This window comes from Tupaia chinensis, unplaced genomic scaffold (assembly GCF_000334495.1).
Source record: "Tupaia chinensis unplaced genomic scaffold, TupChi_1.0 Scaffold000231_2, whole genome shotgun sequence".
NCBI classification, from domain to species: Eukaryota; Metazoa; Chordata; class Mammalia; order Scandentia; family Tupaiidae; genus Tupaia; species Tupaia belangeri.
The window spans coordinates 3,640,129-3,654,829 of NW_006159707.1; positions in this window are offsets into that span (position 1 = coordinate 3,640,129).

Genomic DNA, 14,701 nt, shown 5'->3' on the forward strand with positions numbered 1-14,701 from the left:
CAGGGGCTCGGGTGTGGGGGCCGGCGGGCGGACCGGACGGTGGCGCTGGCGCGGGTTGCGTTCTGGCTCCTCGGGAAATGCCGAGCGGAGCGCGCTGCCGGCTCTATTTAAGGAGTCGCCTGACGTCAGCCGCGCGGGTCCCCCGAGCCCGCGCCGCGCCCGGGGACCTGGCCCGCCTCTCGCGCCCCCACTCTCTTAGCTTTCGCAGGGACACACCACCCCAGGCCCTCGCCAAGTAGGCCGCTCCCTATAAAGTCCTGGCCAGCTTGGGGCAGTGAGGATAGGGCTTCGAGGCTGGACAACCTCACCACGCTGACCACCGGCCACCCGGGGGTAGAAACCCAGGCGGAGATCATGCCAACCTCCAGACCAGACATAGACCCGGGCGCAGTCGCAAGCGCCCTACCCCGATATGCAGTCCCGCCACGCTGTACAAATGCACGCACACTCACAGGAGCTCACGCACCCTAACCTGGATACACCCCCACAACCCACACGGAGGTGAGGAGAAGACATTCCCCAACCTGGGCATCAAAACACCGACAGGGACACTCCCCTCTCGCCCGCCATCTCGCCCAAGGGATGCACACAGCCGGCATCGGACATGGTGCGGTGTGCGCACACACGCCCGGGGACCGGGACACACGCTGTAGACGGGATGGGTGGAGGGACCGGGCGTGAGTGATGTTCCGTGACTATTCATGGAGCGCCGGAGCCCCCCGCGCGCTGACTCACGCCCAGCGGCTCGCTCTGTCTCACACCCGTGAAGCACGCACTCCCACCCCACTGTCACTCACGTCTCCGGGCCTGGCGGGAGAGCGAACCCCAGGGCCGGGGGCTCCGCGTCAGGCCGGTTCCTGTCTTAGTGGCCGCCCCCTAGCGGTGGACTGCTCTCCGGGGAGCTGTCCAAGGTACCATTGGGTCCCTGAAGGCTAAGGTGCCGCGGGCTTCTTCAGGCTCCCGCACTTGGGAGGAGGAAACGGAGAACAGGGAGGACTTATCCAGGAGCAAGTCCACTTTCAATATTTTCTAAGTGACTTCCTGCTGGGCGATTTTGTGACAATGCCCAGAACGGATTTCAATGACAAACCTCAAGCTGACGCCTTGAGTACCTGGGTCAGAACCCTGCATAAGAACAGGTCCAATAGCCACCACCAAGAATGGAGTAGAAGCATCTTTCAACAATGCCAACTCACCATGCCCAAGCGTTCATAACGAGAGTACCTCCATAGGATGTCCGGATCACCACCATCAACCTCCTCCCGCCATGCGGGGTGTAACTGACATTTCTTCAGGCCATAATATGATCAAAAAAGCTCTTTGGACCTTAGCCCCAACCAGAAAACATTTTGTGCCCCAAACATTAGGCCAATTCCTCTCCTTAAGATAATAGCAATAGCTACCAGCTCTATGCCAAGTACTTGGCATATATTAACTCATTTCATATTTACCACAATCTATGAGATTATGACCATTATCGTCACATCACTGTGCTTTCTTAATCCTAATTCAGTAGTAGTCAGGATTCGATTCAATGTTTTGTGCCAGTAATGTGCTAATCACTTGGCATGCACCGCCTCATTTATCTTTGGAGATAAGTATGGTTATAGTTCCTAATTTATACAAAGAAGGTTCAATGAACACGTACTCAGTAACTGACAGGGCTGGGATTAAACCCAGGCAATTTGAATCCAAGACTCAAGCTCTTTGCAGCTCCCTAACTTCTTTTGACCATTATTCACAATTCCATCCTAGTCTCCTCTCCTGAATGCAAACTAATTTGTCTATGTCTCTTTTAAAATCTGGCACCTGGGACTGATGAGGAATTCCAGGCATAGATTGAAAAGTTCAACAGGTTCTCACCTTCCATCTGTAAACTCTATTTCTAGTAATGCCACCCAAGACCCCATTATCTTTTCTTGTAGCTACATCACACTGCTGACATCTCAAGCTTGCAGCCAAGTAACATCTCTAAGTGTTTCTTACAAGTACTGCTGATTAAGGGCACATCTACCCCATACTGTGCTTGTACAGTGGACTTTTTTAGACCTAACATATAGGTCCTTACATATTTGACCTGATTAAATTTCATCTTATCTCATCAGCTCACTGTTCCAGTTTTTTTTTTTTTTAAATTTCAAATGTCTATTTCAATCTCAAGTCATGGTGTAGCTTTCATTTGTTAAAAAGAAAAAAAGAGAGAAATATTGTAAAAAAAAAAAAAAGAAGAAGAAGAAGAAAAAGAAAAAGAAGAGAAATATTGTATTCCAGCTTTAGCCCTGATTTCAAGTACTCTAGGCAAATGGATTGACCTCTCTGTGCCTCAGTCTCCCCAGATGAAAAATGGGAAGCTAGATAACTCTGAACAAAAGCCTCTGAAAATTCCAATGCATGATTTTATGATTTTATTAGTCCATTATCCAAAGCATAAGCCATTCTCTGCATCATGTTATCTCCATATTTGATTACAATTTAATTAATTCCTCACTCAAATTGTTAATAAAAATGTCAAAACAAATGTGTTGGAAGGAGATCTAATTTTGCAACTTTTTTTTACATCATGAACCTTCTATTTCTGTACTCCATTGTTAAAACCACAAGGTTAAATGTGGAGTAATCCACTCTGACAAGCACTTTTCTCTTAGAGAAGAACATAGATTCTGTTATTTCTCATAATTCTGTGCTGGGCTCAATTTTAAAATGGTTTTTCTTCTTTTTATTCATAAACTCTAATACTCTGGAGTATTCAGATACATTAGAGTCAGGCATATTTCTCTAATCGGAATAATGACCATAGCCTGGACAGAACTTTTCAAGGAGTGAGACAGTAGACGTGTCTGTCCATCATGCCACCCCTATCTTTTTATGTTAGTAGCATGATTTTCCTTTGAGGATACCAAGTAGGATTATATTGGGCTATGTGGTTTGTTAATTAACACTCACTTAAGCAAAATATATGTTTATTTTTCTCTCACATGAACATCTGAGATAAAGATGATTCAGATTCAGGGCTGGCATGGAAGCTCCACACTGTTAGGGACACAGGCTTTTACTCTCTTATTGATTCATTGTGAAGTCACCGTGTAGTCTAAGAGAACTTATTCATATCTAGCCATGATGTACACACTGTGGCCAACAGTTAGGGAGACAAAGACAGAGAAAGAGTGCCATGTCTCTTTAAGGACATTCCTTGAAAGGCGCCAGCATTTACATTAATCTGATTGGCCAGAATGTTGTCAGATGGCTTTCTATCCTCAGGAGAGCCTTCAAAATGTAGTTTTGATTCTAAGTAGCTATATGCCTAAACTAAAACTTATGGCTAAAACTTGGGGGTATTGTTATCAAGGAAGATATGAAGAACCATTGTGGGTGACAACTAGTAATGGCTAACATCCTTGGAGAAAGTGTTTTCTCTCTTTTCCCATGTGGTTTGTATGGGCTGAACCCAGTACTAAGACAGGCATCTCATCAAGCTTGACACCATCGTTTTCTAATTATTTTCCAATGATTAAAAGTAACTCAACTCTTCCTATGGAAAACAACCACACAACTTTTATTGAAACTATTGGAACAGAGAAACTCTTTTCTTTTGAGATAATGAGCTATTAAATAAATAAATAAATAAATAAGCCTAAAACTTCCAATGGTCATCAAGAGGGAAGGTTATGAGCATGAAGCCAAAGAGGAAAACAGCAGCAGAAGATGGAAAATCAGATTCCTGGTAATATTCTTTGAGCCTCTGAAGCTTATCTGCCATTTTCTCTTTATTCATGATTCAGTACGTGTAACTGAGTTGCAAGCAGTAGAAACTGACTTTGACCAAAAGAAGCAAAAAGGGAATTTGGGGATAGTGCATATGAAAAAAGATCTTTGAAGTAGCTCACAGAATCAAGAAGGCTGGAGAATGGGACTTATTAACAGAACAGCAACCATGGAACACATTCCTTTCTCTGTCTCCATTTCTCTTTTGCATTGGCATTATCTTGAATTTTCCTTCTCACTCTCATACTCTATTTAATACCTTGAATTTGAAATTAGAAAACAGAGACATTTTCTTTCCCTGAAGTCTTTGGACCCAATCAAGCCTTATTGTCCAGTTCCAGTTCAGTCTACTTCCCTAGGGTACTTTTCAAAATATAAGAAAACGTCCCAAAGAGGATGATTTTCATGAGGCAAAGGGCAGCAAATTGGAGTCACATGACCAACAGATTCTATGAGGTCCAAGGTTCATACCTGAGCAAGAGAACAGAACTAATATTTCACATTTAGGAAGAGAAGATTTTAGTTATATTTCATTCTCTAGAAGAAACCAGAAGGGGCTTCCAGATACTGGCTATAGCAAGGAGCCAAGTCTGGAAGACCAGGGACGGTTCATTGTAAGCATTTTGCAAGATTCCAAATCCTTTGTCATTCTCCATGTTGGTTACTTATGCTATTGGCAGTAATAATAATCACCATAATAAGCATAATTTATTGAGCATTTACTCTGTGTCAAGGACTAAGCATTTATTTGCATTGCCTAATTTAATCCTCTCAATAAGCCAATAAGGTAGGTATTATTATTATCCCTATTTCATCAGTAAGGAAATAGTCTCCATTAGGTTTAATTTTTCATATTCTCACAGATACTGTAGGTTGAGGAAGAAGGAAGCAAGTGCACAAAAAAGCGTGAATGGGGAGATTTAAGATTAGCTCTACCCACATCATAATTTTTCCTTGGGTCAGTGGTCAGTACTGGTAAGCGTCTGCCCCTCCACCTCCTATTCTGCATTATTTAACCCCTTGATCTTATCGCACTCAATCTTACAAGCAAGGACTAAACAGCTAGTTCCAATTCAGCCTGGTTCTTGGAATTTGGGCTGCATGTTTGTGTCAGGACTCCTTTGATTTCTTGATCCCCTTTCTTCTCTTTGCTGAATCACTGAGTATTTTCTCTGTTGAGAACTCTTTTAAATTGTTGGTAAAAAAATATTAATACAGCCATTATGAAGAATAATATAGAGATTCCTGAAAAAACTAAAAATAGAACTACCTTATCTAGCAATCCCTCTGCAAGGCATATAGCCAAAGGAAAGAACATCATGACGTCAACATTCCAATGTTTGTTGCAGTGCTATTCACAAGAGCCAAGGTGTGGAATCAACCTAAGTGTCCACAACAACAAAATAGATTTTAAAAAATGATATATACACACAATGGAATACTATTTAATCATTAAAAAATAATATCTTGTCATTTGAAGCAACAGGGACAAGCCTGGAGGAAATTATTTTTAGTGAAATAAACCAGGCACAGAAAGAGAAAAATCTCATATTCTCACTTACATGTGGAAAGTAAAAAGTTGATCTCATAGAAGTATAGGGTAGAATAGTGATTGCTAGAGGCTGGGAAGGGCAAGGAGAAGAGGTAACAGAGAGATGCTGGTTAATAAATATAAAATTACAGATAGGTAAGAGGAATAAGTTCTTGTGTTCTATAGCACAGCATGGTTACTATAGTTAATGACATTTTGTTATATATTTCAAAAACAGCTAAATGAGAGGATTTTGAATGTTCCCAACACAAAGTAATGATAAATGCTGAAGTAGAGAGATATGCTAATTACCCTGATTTGATCTTCACACATTCATATACAGAAATTCATATGCTGAAAAATCACACTATTCCATAAGTATGTAGAATTATTATATGCCAATTAAACATAAATAATAACTTTTGGGTCCAGCAGATGGCATAGTAGTTAAGGTGCTGGACTCCCACATGGCCAACCAAGGTTCAAGTCCCAGACCCAGCAACTTGAAAATCACACAAGGAGCATGTTTCTGCATGCCCAAAACCTTAGAAGGGATTGGAGTGTTGCAGTGTGACCATCCCCCCAGGGAGTGATTTCTCACTTTTCCTCTCTTTATCTTCTTCTCTGGCAAGTGCACACACCCTATGGCAAAAACCTAAAAAATAAATAAATAACTTTTTTTAAAAAAATGGAAGTGGAAGGTAAAGAATCAACAATATGGGGACCAGCAGTTAGCATAATGGCTATGTCGCTGGACTCCCATGCAGTTGACCGCGGTCCGCATCCTGGACCTGGTGGCTTAAAACTCACACCAGGCGCATGTGCATGCATGCCCAAGATCCCGAGAGGAGAATGGAAGAGAAGGAATTTGTAGCATGGTCATACCCCTGGGGTGGGGGTGATTTCTCACTTTCTGTCTCTCTTTCTCTGTCTGGAGAGCGCATGTGCCCTATAGCAAAAACCTCTCCAAAAAAAAAAAAAAAGGAATCAACAATATGACTCGGTTTCTTTCTTTCTTTTCTTTTCTTTTTTTTTTTTTTGGAGAGGTTTTGCTATAGGGCACATGCGCTCACCAGAAAGACAGAGAGAGACAGAGAGACAGAAAGTGAGAAATCACCCCCCACCACCACCGGGGGAATGGCCAAGCCATAATCCCTTCTCCATTCTCCTCTCGGGATCTTGGGCATACACACACACCCAGAGTGAGTTTAAGCCACCAGGTCTGGGACTTGAACCATGGTCGGCTACATGAGCGTCCACTGACACAGCCATTATGCCAACTACTAGTCCCAGTATGACTCAGTTTCTAATAAAATGCTTAATTCCTTTAAAGCCTCTCTGCTTAATTATGTATTCTTTAAAAATTCTTTTTGAAATTTTCATCCTCCTCAATTTATTTTGCTTAGTTGTTGTTTTAGAAAATATTACCTCTGTCAGGGCTTGCAAGGAAGAACTAATATTTCATTGTGAAATGTATCCAAAGTAGATTATTTATAATGTCAGGGAAGATACTAAGCCTATTCACTCATACAGTAATATAGAAGAGCTGACCAAGTAATGCTTCCTTTCCCTTTTTTTTTTAACCAAATGAAAGCAGATAAGAAAGACACTACTGGTGTTGTCACTCCGCAACTCATCAATTTCCTGGAAATATAGTCCTTAGTGGTATGGGATGGCATGAATGGAAGAATACCTAACAACAGAGAACAGATGGTGTGGCAGTTACATTGCTGGACTCCCACATGTCTGTCTGCAGTTCAAGTCCTGGACCTGATAGCTTGAAAAACCTCTCTGGGCACACGTGCGTGCATGCCCAAGATCTTATGAGAAGGATGGAGAAGAAGGGATTGTGGTATGGCCATCCCCTCTGAGAGGCGATTTCCTACTTTTCCTCTTACCATCTCTATCTCTCTCTGTCCCCAGCAAGCACATGTGCCCTAAGGCAAAACTCTAAAAATAAATAAATAAATTTTTAAAAGGAGAAACAATAGAGAACACTATAGGGAGGTGCATTTGTTGGTTTGTACTGATTTCTTTTTGTTTCCCTTTAACATTTTTCTTTTACAAGTAATGTATCTTCAGTGTAGAAACAAATGAAAATATTATGAAGCCAAAAGCAAAAAAAAAAGTCCCCCAAATTGTAATACCCAGAAATAAATGTTAATATTTTATTTATAGCCTTCTAATTATAAATAGTTATGTATTTGGTTATACATCAGCCCATACCTACTGTTTCATAAAGTGCCTTTTTTTTTTACTTCAAAAACATTGGGTATCTATTTTGTATCATGAAATATAGACTTATGTAGTGGCTCTGGTACTTTCAGAAAAAGAAAATTACTTTCTACTGAAAATACTAGATTTTTTTTGAGAGGTTTTTTTGTTTGTTTTTGTTTTTGTGTGTTTTTTTTTTCTTCCTGCAATGGGTGCATGTACTCACCAGACAGACAGAGAGAGACAGAGAGACAGAAAGCAAGAAATCACCCCCCCCCCAGGGGGAATGGCCACGCTGCAATCCCTTCTCCTCCATTCTCCTCTCTGGATCTTGGGCATGCACACACACGCGCCCAGCATGAGTTTTAATCCACCGGGTCTGGAACACGAAGCACGGCTGAATACATGAGAGTCCAGCGACATAGCCATTACGCTAACTGCTGGTCCCTGAAAATACTAGATTTAAGGAGAGTGTAAACCTCTAGCTACTATGAATAGAGAAAACCTGAGCTACGTATGAACAGATGTAATATAGAAATAAGCACAGTAAAAGTGAAAGACCGAATTCTGATCACAATATTTGACTCCCTGGATCCAGCTTTTCCTGAAGCTATTTCTTTAAGAGGCAGTAAAGCTTAGAGGGTTGGAGTGCAGTCTCTGGAATGTGCTTAAAACAGAACCTGGCTACAATAAGCCCTCAATAAACATTAGCCATTATTATGTTGAAAACTTTTTAATTACATTGATCAATAAATTATCTTTTTGGCTTTTGCCACTTTGATTGATATAGATGTAGTTTTCAACTAGATATACATCTTTCAACCAACTTGAATGTTTTCTTGACAACAAAATAAAATCAATGTCTGTTCTCAGTAATCACCTAAGACTGCCTGAGCCTGGAATCCAGTGTATCTCCCTAGCATTGTAAATCCTTCAGGGAAGTATCAAAACAGCCTCTGGACATAGCTCATGACAGGTGTTCAGTAAGTGCTTACTGGATAAATATTGGGTTGTTTGGAAAGTTGTGACACATTTTTGCATAGAAAACCATAGAAAAGTACACATGACTTTTCCAGTGACCCAATAGATGGATTATACTCTTAAACACTGGTCCGCCTGGAGGACAACCATGTTAGCCGTGAGAATATGGTACAGCTTAATTTAAAGGATCATATTATCTGTTTTTCTGATCGCCTTCTTCCTTATTCTCTTTCTCCTTTATTCAGTCTAAATGCCATGAAAAATCATGATAATATTTTTTCTTTTGTGTGTATGTGTTTTGTTTTGTTTGCTTATATTTCATCAACTCACTTGACCCCCTCTCACTCGTGCTGTATTTCCTGGGTAAAAATTAACTTTCTTCCTACTCACTGTTTGCACCCACACAGTGAATACACAAGCATGATGACTGGTCTCACTTAGAATTCATCATTTCTATCCTCAAGTGGACTCAACGCTTCCCAGAAATTATACTAATTTCCTAGTCCATTCATTCTCAAGTTCTACTAGTTAACTATTTGGTACCTTCCCTCCTCTTCTGAAATCTCTAACACCTCCTCTTCTTTAGTGTGTGTGTGGTTTTTGCCTTAGGGCATGTGCACTCACCAGAGAGAGATACAGAGACAGAGACGGTATGAATGAAAGTGAGAAATCACCACCTGGGGGGAATGGCCATGTCACAATCCATTCTCCTCCTGGGATCCTGGACACATAGGCACTTGTGCCTGGTGTGAGTATGAAGCCACCGGGCCCAGGACTCCAACTACAGTCTGCCATGTGGAGGTCCAGCAATGTAAACACTATGCCATCTGCTGGCCCCAGCACCTCCTCTATTATTGCCATCAGCCAATGGCTTTGCTTCCTACTTCACTGGTAAAATAGAAACAATCAGAAGAGAATTTTTATCACCACCTCTATTCACCTGTTTGCATTTATATCCATTCATCTTATTTTCTCTCTTGTTAATATGATTTTATTGTCTGTGTTTTTAGATAGGCCAATCAATCTATTCTTGCCTTCTCAAGGACATAACTTCAGCAATCTTTTCTGTTCTCCCCTGCAACCTTCATCTCCCCCCTCTCCACCAGATCATTCTCCATGGAATAAAAGTATGTGGTTATTTCTTCCATCCCCAAAGAAAAGAAACTACCCCGACTTTATCCCACTTCTCCCTCTCACTGTATCCATTTATAGTCCATCCTTTATAGCTTGACTCCTCAAAAAAGGGATCTCTATTCACTGACTCCTCCCATTTGCCTTAAGCTCATTCTGATGCTCCCATCTCTACTCCACAATTGTTCTTCTTGGGGTCACCAGGGACTTCCACATTGCTAAATTCAAGTGAATTCTTATCCTTATTGATCCTGACTAAACGCAACTTTGACTGAGTAGACACTTTTTTTTTTCCGAGAGGTTTTTTTTTTTTTTTTTTTTTTTTTTTTTTTTTTAGGGCACATGCGCTCCACAGAGAGAGACAGACAGACAGAAAGCGAGAAATCACCCTCCAGGGGGGATGGCCATGCTGCAATCCATTCTCCTCTTGGGATCTTGGCCTCGCATGCACACGCGCCTGGTATGAGGTTAAGCCACCGCATCCGGGACTCAAACTGCGGTCGACTATGTGGGAGTCCAGCGACATAGCCATTAAGCTAACTGCTGGTCCCGACACTCTTTTCTTAAAATGCTTTGTTAACTGGGACTTCAAGATACCACATTCTTCCAGTGTTTCTATTGCCCCTGCGTCTCCATCTGAGCCTATCTCACTGGGTTCTTTTTTGCATCCCCAACTCTAACTTGGAGTGTTCCAGGGACTCGTCCTCAGACATCATCTCTTTTCTTTGTTTCTTTTTTAAAATTATTTTATTTAACTTTATTTATTTATTTAAATTTGACCAGAGATGAGTGAGAGAGAGAGACAATGTGAAAAAGCAAGCCACCAGGTCTGGAACTTGAACCATAGTCACAATGTGGGAGTCCAACACCCTTAATCACCACGCTGCTTGCCAGCCCTTCTTTTTTTTTTAATTTTTAATTAATATCTTTATTTACATTTTCTCACAAACATTTACTTTACATATAAAAAAAATTGCTCATGCTCCATAGTTCTTGAGTGTTAATAAATAAATTTCAAAATTTTCAATAAAACCTGTATTTTTTGAGAGGTTTTTGCTATAGGGTGCATGTGCTCACCAGAAAGACAGAGAGAGACAGAAAGTGAGAAATCACTTCCCAGGGAGATGGTCACGCCACAATCCCTTCTCCTCCAGTCTCCTCTTGGGATCTTGGGCATGTACCCACACGCGCTCCGGTGAGTTTAAGCCACTGGGTCTGGGACTAGAACTGCAGTCACCTACATTGAAGTCCAACAACATAGCCATTAGGCCATCTGCTGGTCCCCAAAAATCTAAATTTTAAAGATAACTTTCAAAATATTTGTTACAATTTTCTCTGTGACTCTATAACACAAACAGTATGGTTTTAAATATTTTTTGAGAAAATATTCACATGTCAACTACTCAAGCTGTTGAGAAGCAAACAGCCAGTACATAATTCACACATGAACCTTCCCAACCCAGCCCTGCCTACCAAGCATTCTGTGGTTTACCACCTGCTAACCAAGATCAACTCTTTTTTTCCTTCCTTGAAAGTTTTCCTCAAGGTGATCCTCTGGTTGTGGCTGCTCTTCTGCAATCTGTACTGATTACAATGCTGGACTGAAAAAGCCCAGGTTATTTTATGGTAAGAATTCTTTCATATGGCTTCTCTAATCCTCTCTGCCTGGCAGAATTGTTTATGGTGCCAGGCAATCTTTCCAAGAGCTTCTGTTGGCCTTCTTGAGATCTACCTTAGTTTCATAGTTTTCTGGTCCTATCTTCAGATATGACATTCCCATCAAAGCCCTGGCAATAATGAGTATTTCCTATTTTTGATGCAAAGCAACAGGTATTATTGAACTTATGCAAATAACGCTTCTGCCACAAAATAAGAATATTGACAAATATTTTCCAATTCCAGAGGGGTCAGGAAGTAATAAAAGTTTATGTTTCAAATGAAACAAACAATCAAGCAAAAAAACACATTTTAACAAATTGCTGAACCTACCAACAGCTCAAAAGAAAGCAAAATCCTTAAATCTGGAAAAGAAAGCATTGTAAAAAAAAAATCAGTACTGTTTTAGTCAAAAGTCATAAAATTCTATTTCTCCAGTTCAGTCTCATGTAATTCATCTCTCTTCTGTTGAACTTGCAGTGTTACTACGGTCCGATCTTTTTGTTTAAATCCTGGAAGTTAACAATCAACATTATTATTGACATTTCCGGACTTGTCCCTAACATTTTCTTGGTTGCTTTTTGTCCTTATTTCTGTCTGGGTGACTTTAGTTTTCCTGGTAAAGCACTCTCTTCAGAACTTGGAGAGCAGATCTGGTATTGGTACATTCTTTCACGTTTTGCTTATATGAGAATGTTTTTATCTTTTCTTCCTATGCGAAGGATAATCTGGGTGTAGTATTGTTGGTTGGAATTGGTTTTTATTTAACATTTTGAATATATTTTTCCACTCTTTTTCCCATTGTTTCCTTGCTCGCATTGTTTCTGATGAGAAGTCTGATGCTAGCCTGATGGGATAACCTTTGTAAGTAACCGAACATTTCTCTCTTGCCAATTTTAGTATCTTGTCTTTATCTGTGGATTTTGCAAATCTGGCTATAATGTGCCTTAGAGAAGATTTTCTCAGGTTTTATTAGGGGTCCTTTGTATTTCTTGGGTCTAGATATTTGAACGCCTCTCTAAGTTTGGAAAGTTTTCTTCCAGGACTTCATGGACTAGATTATCAGCGCCCTTAGCAGTTTCTTCACCTTCTGGGATACCCATTAGCAAGATGTTTGAGTGCTTAATGGTATCTAGTATTTCTCATATATTATGCTCATGTTTTTGGGTTATTTTCTCAGTCTTTTTGGTGAATTTTTTCTACATGAGTGGTTTTGACTTCAACATGTGAGATTCGATCTTCTTGCATGGTCTAATCTGCTTTTAATACTTTCGAGGGAGGTTTCTATTTCCTGTATTACAGCCTCATCTCTAACAGCTCTGTTTGATTCTTTTTTTTATATGGTGAGTATTTCTTCCTTTCAAATCGTGAAAGAACTTCCTCACCTCCTGGAATTCACTGTCTCTTTTCTCTGGCACCTTCTGTAGTTCATTGTTTCTCATCTCTTGCATCTCGTTTAGTTTTGTCTCTATGAATACTCTGAATTCTTTATCAGACATTTCCATGAGTTCCATTGTACTGTCTGTGGATGAAGAAGGGTTGTTCTTTTCCCTTGGGTGAGAGATATTTCCTTGGCTTTTCATATTTCTTGTGCATCTGCAGTAATTTCTGGTCATCTGATAGAGTAAACGTTTCTTCCTAATTTCTTGGAATTAATTTTAAGTATTCAGAGGTATGTGGGGGGAGGTGATCTACAATCTCTGCAGTTCCATTTCCCTGATGTTCAACAAGCAACCTGTACTTTCGATCTTGGAACTGGATATTACAAAGGCCTCACAGTTTCTAGGGAATAGGTACACCTGGGCTGCTGAACTGTGGGGTTTCACCTCAGAGTTCAGAGGTGTGAGGGAGGAGAGGAGCTGTGCGCTCTCTGCAGCTCCGTATTTCTCCCTGCTGCTCACTCTGCAGTCTCTCTTCTCTGAATTTTAGTCAATTTGGTGGTGTATGCACTTCAGGCTAGTTGCCTAGGGAAGGTTTCTGCAACTATACAATCATGTACTTCCTTTTACTGTAATGTGCTTCTGAGTCAGTTTCTCTCCTCTTCTGTGTTTTGCAACGTGGTATCCACAAAAACAGGTTTTGAGTTCAAATTTATAAAGAGGAGTTTCTTCCTTCAGGCAGCAGGCTCAGTAAGGGTTGAGGATTTCTATGACCCTATTCAGATGCTTGGCTACTGTGCAGGCCTATCTAGACACTCAGTGAAGGCTAAACAGCAGAGTGAGAAAGTAAGGTAAAAGAAAGAAAGAAAGAAGGAAGGAAGAAAAGAAGAGAGAGAGAAAGGGGAGAAAGAGAAAGAAAGAGAGAGAAAGAAAGAAAGGAAAAGAAAACAACAAGGGGGAAAAGACCAAAACAATTTTAAAAGGAAAGGAAAAAAATGTTTTTAAATCAGAAAATGAAAACACAAAAGGACACACCTCAAATTTAAATGGCTTCTGAAGTTAGCAAGAAAAAGGGCAGGTCAGAGATGAGAAGTGTTTAAAAATTTTTTAAAAATTAAAAAGAGAGGGAACCAGCAGTTAGCATAATGGCTATGTCGCTGGACTCCCACGTAGTCAACCACGGTTCGCGTCCTGGACCCGGTGGCTTAAAGCTCACGCCGGGAGCATGTGTGTGTGTGCCCAAGATCCCGAGAGGAGAATGGAGGAGAAGGGATTGTGGCGTGACCATCCCCCCTGGGGGGTGATTTCTCGCTTTCTGTCTCTATGTCTCTCTCTGTCTGTCTGGCGAGCGCACACACCCTATAGTGAAAATCTCTCCCCCCCAAAAAAAAAATTAAAAAGAGAGAGAGAGAAAGACAGAGACAGAGAAAAGACAGAGGTTTCCCTACCTGGCTGAACTTTTTGGGGTCTGGAAAGGGGGATTTAGAGCAGAGATTCTGTTGCCTCGATCCCAGAACATGGCAGGACATACCTCAGATTTAAATGGCCTTTGGATGAGCTTTTTTGGGGTCTGGAAGATGGGGTTTAAAGCAAAGATTCAGTCACCTTGGTCCCAGAACCTTTTTCTTTTTTAAGAGAGATGTTTTGCTATAGGGCATGTGCGCTCACTGGAGAGACAGAGAGAAAGCGAGAAATCACTCCCTTCCAGGGGGAATACCATGCCACAATTCCTTCTCCAGTCTCCTCTCAGGATTTTGTGCATGCACACACACACACACACATACACACACACACACACACACATGCCCAGCATGAATTTCAAGCTGCCGAGTCCAGGACTTGAGCCATGGTCAGCCATGTGGGAGTCCAGTGACATAACCTTTATGCCAGCTGCTGGTCCCAGACATCATCTCTTTCTACCTATTCTCATTCCCTTAGTGATATCATTAAATCTCATGGCTTGATATACCACGTATATACTACTAAGTTACAAACGCATATCTCCTTTCACTTAAACTGTACAGTCAGCACCTCTACTTAGATATAT